This window comes from Lolium rigidum, chromosome 5 (assembly GCF_022539505.1).
Source record: "Lolium rigidum isolate FL_2022 chromosome 5, APGP_CSIRO_Lrig_0.1, whole genome shotgun sequence".
Taxonomy (NCBI): domain Eukaryota; kingdom Viridiplantae; phylum Streptophyta; class Magnoliopsida; order Poales; family Poaceae; genus Lolium; species Lolium rigidum.
Window position 1 is genome coordinate 223,525,885 of NC_061512.1, and position 12,255 is coordinate 223,538,139.

At 45.5% G+C, this 12,255-nt stretch overlaps 1 long non-coding RNA gene across 3 annotated transcripts; it reads right to left on the bottom strand.

Annotated features, from left to right (window-relative positions):
- Nucleotides 1-4,747: 4,747 nt before the first annotated feature.
- LOC124658069 lies at nt 4,748-6,613 on the bottom strand. Of its 3 annotated transcripts, XR_006988995.1 has the most exons (4): nt 6,125-6,607; nt 5,836-5,984; nt 5,348-5,734; nt 4,748-5,062 (listed from the first exon to the last, which is right to left on the bottom strand). It is a non-coding gene; the product is annotated as an uncharacterized LOC124658069 (long non-coding RNA). The 3 variants fall into 3 exon arrangements; XR_006988996.1 differs by having other exon boundaries at nt 4,748-5,714; nt 6,125-6,613; XR_006988994.1 differs by having other exon boundaries at nt 4,748-5,734; nt 6,125-6,612.
- Between the last annotated feature and the right edge of the window lie 5,642 nt (nt 6,614-12,255).

Consider the following 12,255-nt stretch of genomic DNA (forward strand, 5'->3'; position numbering starts at 1 on the left):
CCCATCCGTAGCTTGAGCGAGAGCGAATCCCTCCCGCAATAAGCGGCGAATAGGGATTGCCCAAACGATCCGTTTTATTTTCCGGTCTATACAAAAAAAAAGGGCCGCATGCTACTAAACATACCCTTATCTAATCTACGGAGGCAAGGGACGGTGCATCACTATATGGCGTGGAGGGAGATATCTTCTCAATGCTATATCGCCCTGTAGAAGATGTCAGTACATCGATTAATATGACGAGAAATAAAATATTAGGCATGCAAGACTTGCCATGCAATCTTTAATACGTATGACGAGCTGTCTAGTGCATCGATTAATTTTTTTGACATGACTTACCCTTCAATACATAATGTAGGTAAGAAAGCAAAGATTTTGTACTTCTTCTGACTTGAGCGCCGTTGCATAAAGAGCCCAAGCAATATTATGTACTACTCATCATTCAAACTTAGAGTTGTCCAGTTGGGATGGTGGGACTCAGCCCAAATACATTTCCAAAAATCTATGGAGGAACCAGCAGTTGAAAGGTACGTGAAGTTTAGTCCCACGTAGCTAAATTAAGAATGTGGAGATCACCTTATAAGATGAAGTCTTGTTGTCTTGTAAAATGCAACAAATACATAAAGAACATATACTCCGTACAAATATGCGTGTGCGCTGGCAATTTCCGCATGAATATATTTGTAATTTAGGGCATCTCCAACAGGCCCGATGAGCGTTCGTTTCCGATCGCACGATCGAAAAATGTGTTTGCATCCAAGTCCAACAGCTCGACGCATAGTGACTTTCACGGAGACGCAATCACGGCCCAAATATGCTATGTATTTGCTGCGTAGACGCTACACGGTTGCGCTGAGCGTCCGCGCTGCTTCTATACGGACGCGCCGAGCAGTGATAAATATAAGCAAAAAGTTTGTCATTAACTACTAGTACAAATGCCCGTGCGTTGCAGCGGGTCCTCTAATTTTATTTGTCAATACACATATATAATTTATAACTCAATATGAAAATTTAAAACAAATCAGGATATCATAATGTGCTACAAAATGATAGTACCAAACCCAATAAAAGATATCAGTGTATTGCATCTACATGGTTTCATGTTCTAGGTCTTCTTGTTACTCTTCGGCGGTAAGTTCCACACCTGTATTTTGGGCCGTCATAACTGAAGGAATACTTCTTTTCTAATTAGTCCAAACAATACTTTAATATTCATAAATATAATAACACATGTCTTTGGAATCCTACTTATCTTCAATCAAATTGTTTTTTTACTTTTTACCTATGTGTGGTTTAATAACCTACTTAAATAAGTTATATGGCCTAACGGTGTAAGCGTGTGCATGCAATCGCACAATCCACAAACAAGCAACATCTGTTTAAATTTTAGTTATGTAATTATTTTCATGCTTCACTCTTCTTAGCTCGAATGCAATAAACATTGTCTTAAAATATGGCATATGAATTTGAAAAATAGTACTCCTTCCAATCCAAATTAATTGACTCCACTTAAACGAAAAAAAAATCAATTAATTTAGATCGAAGAGTAGTAATAAGTAGTAGGTAGATCTCCGGAAACGGGAAATGCACTTTGGCTCATAGGAGCATTTTCTCTCATTATGTGAACCCATATTTCGAAGTGTTAAAAAATTCTAAACTAAACTTTTTACATGTACATCTACATATTTCATGTTGGTACACAATTTTTTTTTAAAAAAAAAAAATTATGTGGCTCCTGTGAAAAAGATAAATTTTGATCCTTTAACACGACTACGTACAACATATTTTTTTGTCTTTTTCGTACATACCACATAAAATGTTGTTTTCCCACAGAAATTTTTGTACGAACATAGAATGTCACGATGTACACCAAAAAATTTATATCAATTTTTTTTGACATTTTTTAAATTATTTTTAATTACTTTGTATAATAGGAGCATTTGCTCCTATAAGCCAAAACGCCACCTCCGAAAGGAAACTCGTAACTCAACCCAGGCTGGTCTGCTTCCTTTATTTGTGTGGTGGAGATTACTACTCTGCGTGCATTCAATGCAATCTGTTATGTATTTGTGTGGAGGAAATAATACTAAGGGACTTTCCATCCCACAATCTTTTTCTCTCTTACTCACATAATCATCCTTCTCATTTACCAACATCTACTTAGCTTAGCTTCACCTCTAATGTCGGTACGGCATCACACAGTATCTCTCTCTTACTCACATAATCATTTTTCTCCTTTACCAACAGCTACTTAGAGCATCTCCAGTCGCGTCCCCCAAACCGTCCCCCAAAGCGCGCCGGATCTAACGTTTGGGGGACGTGTTTTGTTCGTGCCGCGTTTGGGGGACATCGCTCCCCAGCCGCGTCCCCCAAACTCCGCCCCAATCAAGAAATTCAAATAATTTGCATTCAAAAGAGATCGTTTCCGCCGAATCGTCGCGATCAGAGTAGCGGCGATCAAAGTACTGGGCGCGTGATCATATTACAGACCGGTGGTGCATGCTAAATTAGAATAAGGGGTTGGGCGACGCCGACGCATCCTGAGTCGACGTAGGCCCGTCGATCACGATGATCACGGCTTCTCAAATTTCATTTCTCGGTGCATATATAATTTTGAACTCACTATGAAAAATCAAAACAAATCAGGAATATCATAACTTACTACAACATGATAATGCCGAACGCAATAACAAGACAATATTGTGCCTTTGCGTGGTTTCAAGTTCTAGGTCTTCTTGTCCCACGGTAAGTCTGAAACCCGTGTTCTGGATCATCATCACTATCAACTCAATAACCTTTTCTTTTGGATGTATTATTGTAAGGAATAGTTATTTTCTGATTAGTCCAAACAACACTTTTATATTCATAGTAAAATTGCCACACGTTGCCATTCCTTTCTATTGAGTAAATAAACACAATGCATGCGAATATTCGAACATCTCAAACATGTGTTGCCACTGGGGCACAAAAACATTTGGTTAAAATGATTTGGAGTTGGATGTTACGTAGTAATCAAAATGGTTTGGGTGTAAACGCTTTGCTTATTTGGCCTCCCATCTTCAAGGAATTGTTTTTGCCCTTTTCATATCCACCAACAATTTGTCTGGTAAACAAGAACCAATTTCGATGGCATAACCACATACCCATCTGCCAATCTGGATTATATATAAATTGCATTTATTGAAAAAATATCATGGGGAAATGTTTAGCATTCAATAGCTCCAGTAGGTTGACGGCTCATCAGGTTGTGTTTAAATTTTTAGCATGCAATTTCCTGAGAAAGTATTGAAGAATGAATAACAATGTAGTGAAATGAATAATATGGAATATGATTTACATATATATATGACAGATGGACTATTTGTGTTGTAGTCAGATTTACTTTTCATTACTTCCCTACACAAATTTTATACCACACGTAGACAAGAAGGCTATGCTGTGAACAACAACACATCATTTTGCATGCCATGAAAAGTCAAAATTCTAGCAGCCAACCAATAGGGAACACCCTGTAAGGAGGCAATATTTTGAAGCACATGTTTGATAAAAAAATAATTAGCGAAACTTTGCAAAATCACTAAATCAGCACAACATAAATTAGTTCAATATTCTTATTGGTTTTTGGTGTAAGATGGCGAATGCAGGCATACATATTTCCAAGTTGAGGTGTAAACAAGGGTAAGGAAAAATACATGCTTAGAAAATCTCTACTTACAAATACAGTGTCATTTTCGTTTCAAGCACAAGGGACGTCTACAAATTATGTCACTCAAAGTAGATTCATAATACTACAAACTTGGTTTTGACATGGATATGCTCTGCTCCACCACCGATGCAACAATATGTACCCTTGGCTAGGCCACAATGTACTGTATATTCATATTCATATTCACTATTTTCGGTGGTGCTCAGTCTTTCTGCATATTCGTATGCTTTAAGCAACAATATACTGTATAACTCAATGTTGTACAGCTAGCCATCCTAATTCAGCCATCTCAAAGATGTATATATTTGTATTCTACAATAATGAGTCTAATAAGCTTCAGCTATACCTATATACCACGCCATCATTGCTCTTCTGAACTTCAGTATGAACGATTTAGCCTGTATTTTGCTTCAAATGAATTGAACCTTCTAATTCCGATCCATTCTACTGTGTCTGTCGATATGTGTTGAACATCCTTACAAATTTAGGCTTCTAGTTAGATTTGACAAACCCAATTGTGATCTCTGTATCCACCGTCTACCTCGCCAACGCTTTTGTGATGCTATGCCCCCTCCACAAGGACTATTTCCCATGTATGCTTGAATTTAGAAACCACTACATATCCTTATATATCCATCAACTGAGATAATCTCCCGAGATTAGAGAAACAAGGAACGTCGGAATGCATTTCCATGAACCCTCTCAACCCACTGAGACACGTTCATTGTAATATTATCCATAGAAGCAGAGAGTAAATAAATGCACAATGAAAAATTGTAGAAGTGAGCACTACTCAATAAAATTTAAAAATTTACCCAGTAGAGTGAAATGAGAGCTTCTTAATCAACCCAGTAGAAGTAAAATGATACAACAAGGACGAACAAAAAAACTATCAGTGATAAGAGAAATTATAACAGAAATTGGTGAGCCATATGAAGCAAGAGTTGATAGAAACATGCTTACAAAGAGAGACCGAGAACATTTCCAGTCTGAAATATAAGCGAGGCAACTCCATAGTCAGTCGCACCGAAAACAAGACAATTCAGGAAGATACCCATCCATATATAAAAATGTAAAAGATCAAGAGTAAAGAATCCTTGAAGTTCAACGATCAGGAAGATGAACTAACATAAGAGCACAATAATTTTGAGAGTTATCATCTACGCATTATTACTGGATGAGTACACAAATGCAACCTCTGAACCTTATGGGTTTTTCTTGAATATGGACAGAATGAAAAATTGATTTCCGTTTTAATTCATAAAGCAATCAACCGCCCAATAATCAATATGAAGTAGACTTAGCATCTTCCTCTGCCATCTCATTAACATTATCTTCAGTTCGATTTTCTTAGTATCCCTGTCATAATTAACGTTTGGTCATGATGATAACCACATTCACAGGCTCACTAAGAACGAATACATACTTTAACAAAGAATAGCACTACATACTAAATTCATCATGCTTCCATATATGCTACTATTCAGGAAGCCAAGTAGATCATAATAAATTAGTAGAAACACAACCAGGTTGTGTAGTACCAAAAATATCATAGGTAGAGGAAATCAAAGAAATAAGGAGAAAACAAATAAAACATATACGACTGCAAAAAAATATATCAGCACGTCTGCGTTTCGCACTCACCTTGTTCACCTTGAACTCGGGCACTATGGCTCTGGGTAGACCGGAAATGTCAGTAATCGTCGATTTATCAATCGTACCTTCCGTCATTCAATCTTAGACAGAAATGGAGATCCATATGCACCTTGGACCAGCTTGATCTTCTTGTCTACAGTTTGCAAGCTCTTAAGGCCATCGAACTTTTTACACAGCCTAACAGCTTGGTCAAATTATAGGTATTTCAGAGAACACATGTTTTTATACCACTGAAACTTAGTTTTGTAGCAGAAAATAATAGAGATGCCTGCTGATAGAAAACTTTGAATTACCCACTTCACTTCGAAAATTTGACACCATCCAGCTACCAGTGATCGAAATGTCCACAGTTACACTGCGTCATGGAAAAAGTAGCTGAAGTTTTGCCACGAGTTAGGAAAATTGGTAGTACAAAAACAGTATATTTCTACAAAATGTAGCTGCGGAAGTATCCTCATGGTGCAGTATTCACATACATGATTAACACATCCATGTGTTGCCAGGATCCATTAGTTTTCATCAATTGTTCGGCTCCCATGGCATTACATCAGGCTCTCCTTCCACAAAATTCACACCAACATTTTGACTCAAGTATGATACAGTGCCACTATTAAGTGAGTCAAATCTGCAATTCAGAACATGAGAAAAGCACTAAGCACCTCATCACTCAAAGTCTGAAATACAATACTGAGATGCACAATCACTGAATGGCTGAAACTCTTAACTACACAAATGTTGAAATCTCACTGAATAAAACGTTTATACCTCTGATAAGATTCTGCTCCATTCCCTTCCTCTCAGTCTTCCAAACGACTGCATGGCATGCCCCTGCTTGGCTGCTTCTGCTTAACCACAGCCAGTGCCTCTGTTCTACTTTTCCCAAAGCCACCCCACCGCATGTTTGCGCCGCAAACACCATCATTAGCCGTTGTCCACTGCCCGCCGGCAATCGAGACTCTATATTCCCATGTTTCCATTAGGAGTTCCGGTGCGTGAGATAGACCAGAGGCAGATCACTTCGAATGGGCTTGGACTGCTAGACAATACTTCGCGCTACTAACACAAATAGTCCACAACCCATGGCCTCGTTGGAGAAGGGACGGTTCAGCGCGGCCTCCCGGCCGTCAGGAAGCAGCCACTGTGCAGGTCAAGGACTGTCTCCATGGCCTCGTCGGGTAGGAAGGTGACACGGATGACGCCGGAGAAGCCGGGCGCCGCGAGCTGCGTGACGCTGGACATCGAAAGGCGGATCGGCGCGAAAGCATAGAGGAGGAAGGTCTGGATGCTGTTCATCCAGAGGCGCCACCTGGTGAGCGTGTTGTTACTGGGGGCGGCCTCGAGGAAGGCGTGGACGGAGGCGAGGGAGATGTCGACGGAGACCCCCGCAGTGGCGACTGTGAAGAAGGGGCTGCCGCAGACGAGGAACGCGCACAGCGATAGGGAGAAGTCGAGGGTGACGGAGAGGTCGTTGAAGGCGGCGATGCGGTGGGGCGCGGCGCGGCGGCATACGACGGGGACGAGACGGTGAGGTCAGCGATGAAGGTCTGGGCGTGGAAGGGCGGGGAGTTGGACGCTCTTGGGGTAGCAGACCGTGAGCGCCCCGGCGGCGGATTTGACCAACTACGGGTGTGTGTACTCCGGCTGGTCCCCATTGTTGAGTGCGAAGTTGTGGAGGAAGGAGTTGGTGGGGAGCGGCGCGACGAGGAGCTCGGGGGCAAAGATCCGCGCCGGGTCCGGGAGCACCGTAGATGTCGCCCGCGGGAAAACGGGGGCCCCCGGGGACTGTGGCGGCGGCTGGGGAGGCATGTCGAGCTGCGGCGGCGGGGATGGTTAGGGTTTGTCGTTTGACGAAGAGACCAAGTCGTGGCTCGGTAGCGGGATTTGGGCCTGGCCCATGTGGACCACGGACGAGGAAGCGCGACGAGGGAAAAGGAACGACGAAGCAATTGACGTATTGTGATGGCTGGCAGAATAAGGAACCACTTTAGTCTTTTTAAGTAGTAGAGATTAGTTGGCCAAAAGAAACATCTTTACACATATGGTTAGTCGAGTTAACTTAAAACTACGACGACCGTATTATACGCCGTCACACGGCCTACTACTAGCCACCGGCGTGATCCGATGGGCCGGCGCTGTCGTTGGAGCGCATCTGGGCGACCTCCGTTTTGCGCCGCCGCTGGCGTTCGAGTCCCTCGGTTAGAGCAGAGTCCCATTGGACTCTCTGCGCCGCCACCATCACATCCCGCGTCATGACCTCCGCCGACGTCACGCGCAAGCGCGCCATATCCTCCTCCTTTGCCTCTGCACGCGCCGCCTCCTGCTCTGCGACCGTCGCCAGGTCTGCGTGGTAGCCGGCCCTGTCCCTTATCGTTGCCGCCCCACCTCGTCCCTCGCCGCGATGGCCTCCTCCAGCTCACGGTTCTCGCGGACGATCCACGCTTGCGCCTCCGCCGGCAGAGCCTGACGACGACCGGAGCCCTCAGGGAGGCTCTCGAACGACGCGAGCAGCGCCCGCTGCACGGCGCTCACATCGACATCGCCGGGGAAGAAGCCGGTGTCGTTGTCGTCCTCGTCGTCGATAGCATGGATGACGGCGTTGCGGCCACCTCCACCATCACCACCCTCGCCGCCGCGAGTTCCATCCTGGCCTCCGCGAGCTCCCCATGCAGGTGGAGCATGGTCACCTCCGCCTCCTCTACCTTCGTCTTTGCGTTCGCCTCCAGCTGCTCGGCCTAGCGGCCATATGTGGCCGTCTACTTCTCGGCGAACGCCTCCACCGCGTGTATGGCGGCGAGGTTCGGATCATCCAGATAGGCGCGGTGGGCCATCTCAACAAGGCGAGCCCAGGTGCAATCGTGTTCGGCCATGGAAATTTTGTAGGGTTAAGATGTGCCCTTCTCGCCCACCGGCGTCGACCATATATAGCCGCGGCGGTGCAGGAAATGCCGATCTGCACAAGCCGCTTCCTGCGCGCGTGAAATGGCAGCGAAAACGTGCCAATCTACTGGTCGCGTGTGGGAACCACAGCCCCAGCGCGGGCGACCTTGACGCTGTCTTGGGAAAAAAATTATATCGGCCCACTAGACATACCCTCAACGGACAAGCGCGCACACTTTTAGCGTTCGTTTTGCGTCGGCCTCAAGAGATATCTACATCTCGACGACGAAGTGTCTTGTGGTGCTCCCCGCAAGTCTTCTTGGGGTCGACCTCAAACTTCTTGGCGGCTTTGTCCAGCAACACCTTCTGCTTCTCCACGAGCTTGGCGTTGGCATTTTGAACACGCCTGTCGCAGGATATTTTTTACTACTATCTATTCTACGAATCCATCAACTACTGTATTTAGTAGTACGGTTTAACACCACTTTGGCATTTTGCTTTTATTGTTTGATAGGACAGTATGGACTGTAAATAGTGGAGGACACTATTGATGATTATGACCAGACTTTTTATCTATTCATATGCTCCATTGATATTTCTGAACTCCGGTCATTATCTAACACCTTGACTAATGAACACGCACCAGAAAGCAAGAACGCAAGGCTTCTTAAATGTGTACTCCCTCCATACCTGTTTATAGGACAATTACGTATTCAAGAAATAAATTTGACTACAATTTTATTCAATAAAATATAAGATATATACCACAAAAATTATACCACTGGATTCGTATTCAAAAAATATTTCCAATTTTTTTTAATATACATCTTATATTTTATTGATTAAATTAGTAATCAAGTTTGTTTCTTGAAGTGCCTATTTGCCCAATAACCCGGTACGGAGGGAATAGTCTATATGAATTTACGGTCTAGTTAGTGTCACAAATACGTAATTAGGAAATAAAAGGTGGAATTCACTAGAAGGGTATTTATCTAATTTTCCTCAAGGTACCCATATCCACGACTTTATCTTCTTGGTCGTAACTTGGCACACAATCTCTTGTTGACTAATTATTGCAGCATGGCTCTTGGTTGACCATCGGCCACCACGCCCTGATGCAGATGGCAGAGCCAAGAAGCCAGCCCAGCACCTTGCCGCTTCTCCTCTCCATCTACCGCCAGCGCCACCGCCCCGCTCCACCGCCGGCACATCACGTCCCGCAAGCATCCGCGCGCCGCAGTCACGAGCCCTCACGCCCACGGTATATAACCTATGCCTAATTTGTTTCAATTGCTTGTATTTTTTTTGCACACGGGCATGTAACTCCGTGCATGATTTTATTTCAGTTGGATTAATATTTTCATACTGTATTAACTTTGTGCCCATTTTGTCTCAGTTGGATGTAATTTTTAATCTAGTCTATAGCTTATTTTTACATGTAGATGTAACGACCCTAAATTTCACCGTAAGTTTTTCATGCACCTAGCGTAAACACCGTAAGTTTTGATGGACCTAGTGTGAAAATTGATAGTTAAATACATCCAGATTCTACCGATAATTTAGATGCAGACGGGAAGACGGAATAATGAGAGGGACAATTTTTTTTTTGAAAAAACTTGAGTTGTTCGTGCAAGGAACCACATATATTTTAAGTTGTCGCTTTCAGAGCATTGGATCACTTTTTTTCTATTTTGGTAAAGTCTCGCTTTGAGGCTATAGAACCATTTTCCATTTTCGGCAAAATAAAATAGTTTCAGCCAGGGGGCTACCGTGTAGACGGATCCATAAATTTTGGCTCAACGAATAATTAGTGTCTCAAATGTATAATTTAATGGTAAAAGCTAAAATTTACTCTAACAAAATAATTACCTATTATGATTTGATGGTTTTTTGAAACACATAAGTACATTTTTTGAATATTTTTAAAATCGATAGCATCGGTGCTCATATGCACCAAATTGCTTCCATGGGAGAGTATTTATCCTATTTTCCACGACCTAGGGCATCTCCAACAGAGGCGACGGAAAACGGACGGCCGAGCGACCGTTTGCGTCCACCCGCACCGAAAATGCATCCGGTACCCCTCCGACGGAGTGACGCAAAGAGACCGGGCGTCCGCGGCGACGCAAACCTAGTCCAAATATGCGCCTCGGATGTGTCTCTACGGACGCTACGCGGGCCCGCCCGACGCGTGACCCGCACTCGATGCGTCTTCTCGGCCAGCCGCCGATGCATCGGCGTCGAGGCGTCGCTTCGGCAGTCTACGGCCGCGTAAATGCGATGTCTCGCGTGGAGCGCGGCCGTCGCCTACCTCTGCGCACGAAGTAATGGCGATGCCACGCGTGCCGCGGCCATCGCCTGCCTTCGACCTATATAAACAGGGACGCGCGCATCATCTCCCCCCACACTAAACCCTAGCCGCCGCACAACCTCATCGGTGAGCGCGGCCGGCGCGTGGCCACGCCGCCGCGCCTCCACCTCCACCTCTACCTCCGACTCCACCTCCTCGGCCTCGGGCTCCGACGAGGAGTTCGACGATGACGACAACATCGACGACCTCCTCGACCCGGTTAGGGACGCCAAGTTCTGGCTGACGCGTAGAAGGAAGTAGAGGAGGAGCGAGCGGCCCACGTGGCGTTCGATGCCGAGATGGAATGCCGCAGGGTGGCGGCCGCCGCAACCGCGAGAGGAGGACGACTCCGACATCTCATGGTCCTCCAACGACCCCGATGCGCCTACCCCTTTAGGAGAAGGCAGCGGAGCGAGAGGGCTCTTGTCGACTCCTTCGAGACGCTCAAGAAGGCCGAGGAGGCGAGCGAGATGCTAAGGCTGTAGCTGCTAAAGGACGCAACGGCGCACCGAGCTCTAGCGGCCGCACGTCAGGCGGCGGAGAAGCAGACGAGGGACGGGCGCAACGACGGGGCCGTCGGGCAGAAGGTAGTTTAGATTTCTACTTGTGTAGTTTCTATGTAGTAGTTTCTATACTTTTTAAATATGTTGCCCTACTAGAAGCACACTCAGACGAAAACGAACACGCGGTCAAAATATATCCGCAGAGCGACGCAAACGGACGCTCGCCCCACTTTTGAACGTCGGAAATACATCGCCCGGTTGGAGATCATCTTATCCTAGCGAGACCGCGACTTATCCTCTTGCCTTCTAACTTTGCACGCAATCTTCCATGACCACGCTTCTTCCATTGTGAAGATATTCGATCTGCAATTACAGTTTCGTCAGCTGAGGGGGCAAATAGGAGAGGTCCTATTCGTGCAATCTTATCTACTGGGGAAAATGTACCCATTTGTCAACGTAATCTCTGATGGGTATGAATAATTTGAGTGTGGACGTTGGATAATTCTAATTTTGATGACCAGGCAAGCAACAGCCACCACATGGGCGCGCAGAGCCCTATTCGCGCAGGTGCAGGTTCGAAGGAATGACGGAAATCCGTATCTACTGCAGCGCCGATGCCAGAGCGAGACGACTGTATACATTTTTTTTACCTGATTAAGCCCAGTTGTGAATTGTTGTACTGTACTACATGCCTTCGGGCCCCTGCACCCTGTACCCAAACAGCAGCGAGCAGGCAACAGTCTGCGTCGCCAAAAGGAAGGAAAAGGAAGGAACGCACTGAGCCACTCGCCCTACTGACTTCTCTGCTTCTTGCTTCTCCTTTCCTGTTCCTCGGTCCTCATCCTCACTCATCGACGACGATGGGCTCCCGCTCCATCTCCCGTGGAGATTTCTAGCCGTTTGGACGGAATTAATGGCGACGGGGACCCTGATTTGTTGATTTGCGACAAACCCCTCCACGATTTGAAACGGTCAGTACCATCTCCCTCCTATATACTCATCTCCCTCGGCTAGTCTGTTCTTGCTCATCCGATTCAGCTCCTTCTCCTCATTCGAGTGTCACTCATCAATCCCACTCATCAGGCCCCTGCTGGAGAGAAACAAGAGGCGGAATATGGGATTGGCAGCAGCCGCAGGCAGCAGCAGGGCACGGGGCGGGCGCGGCG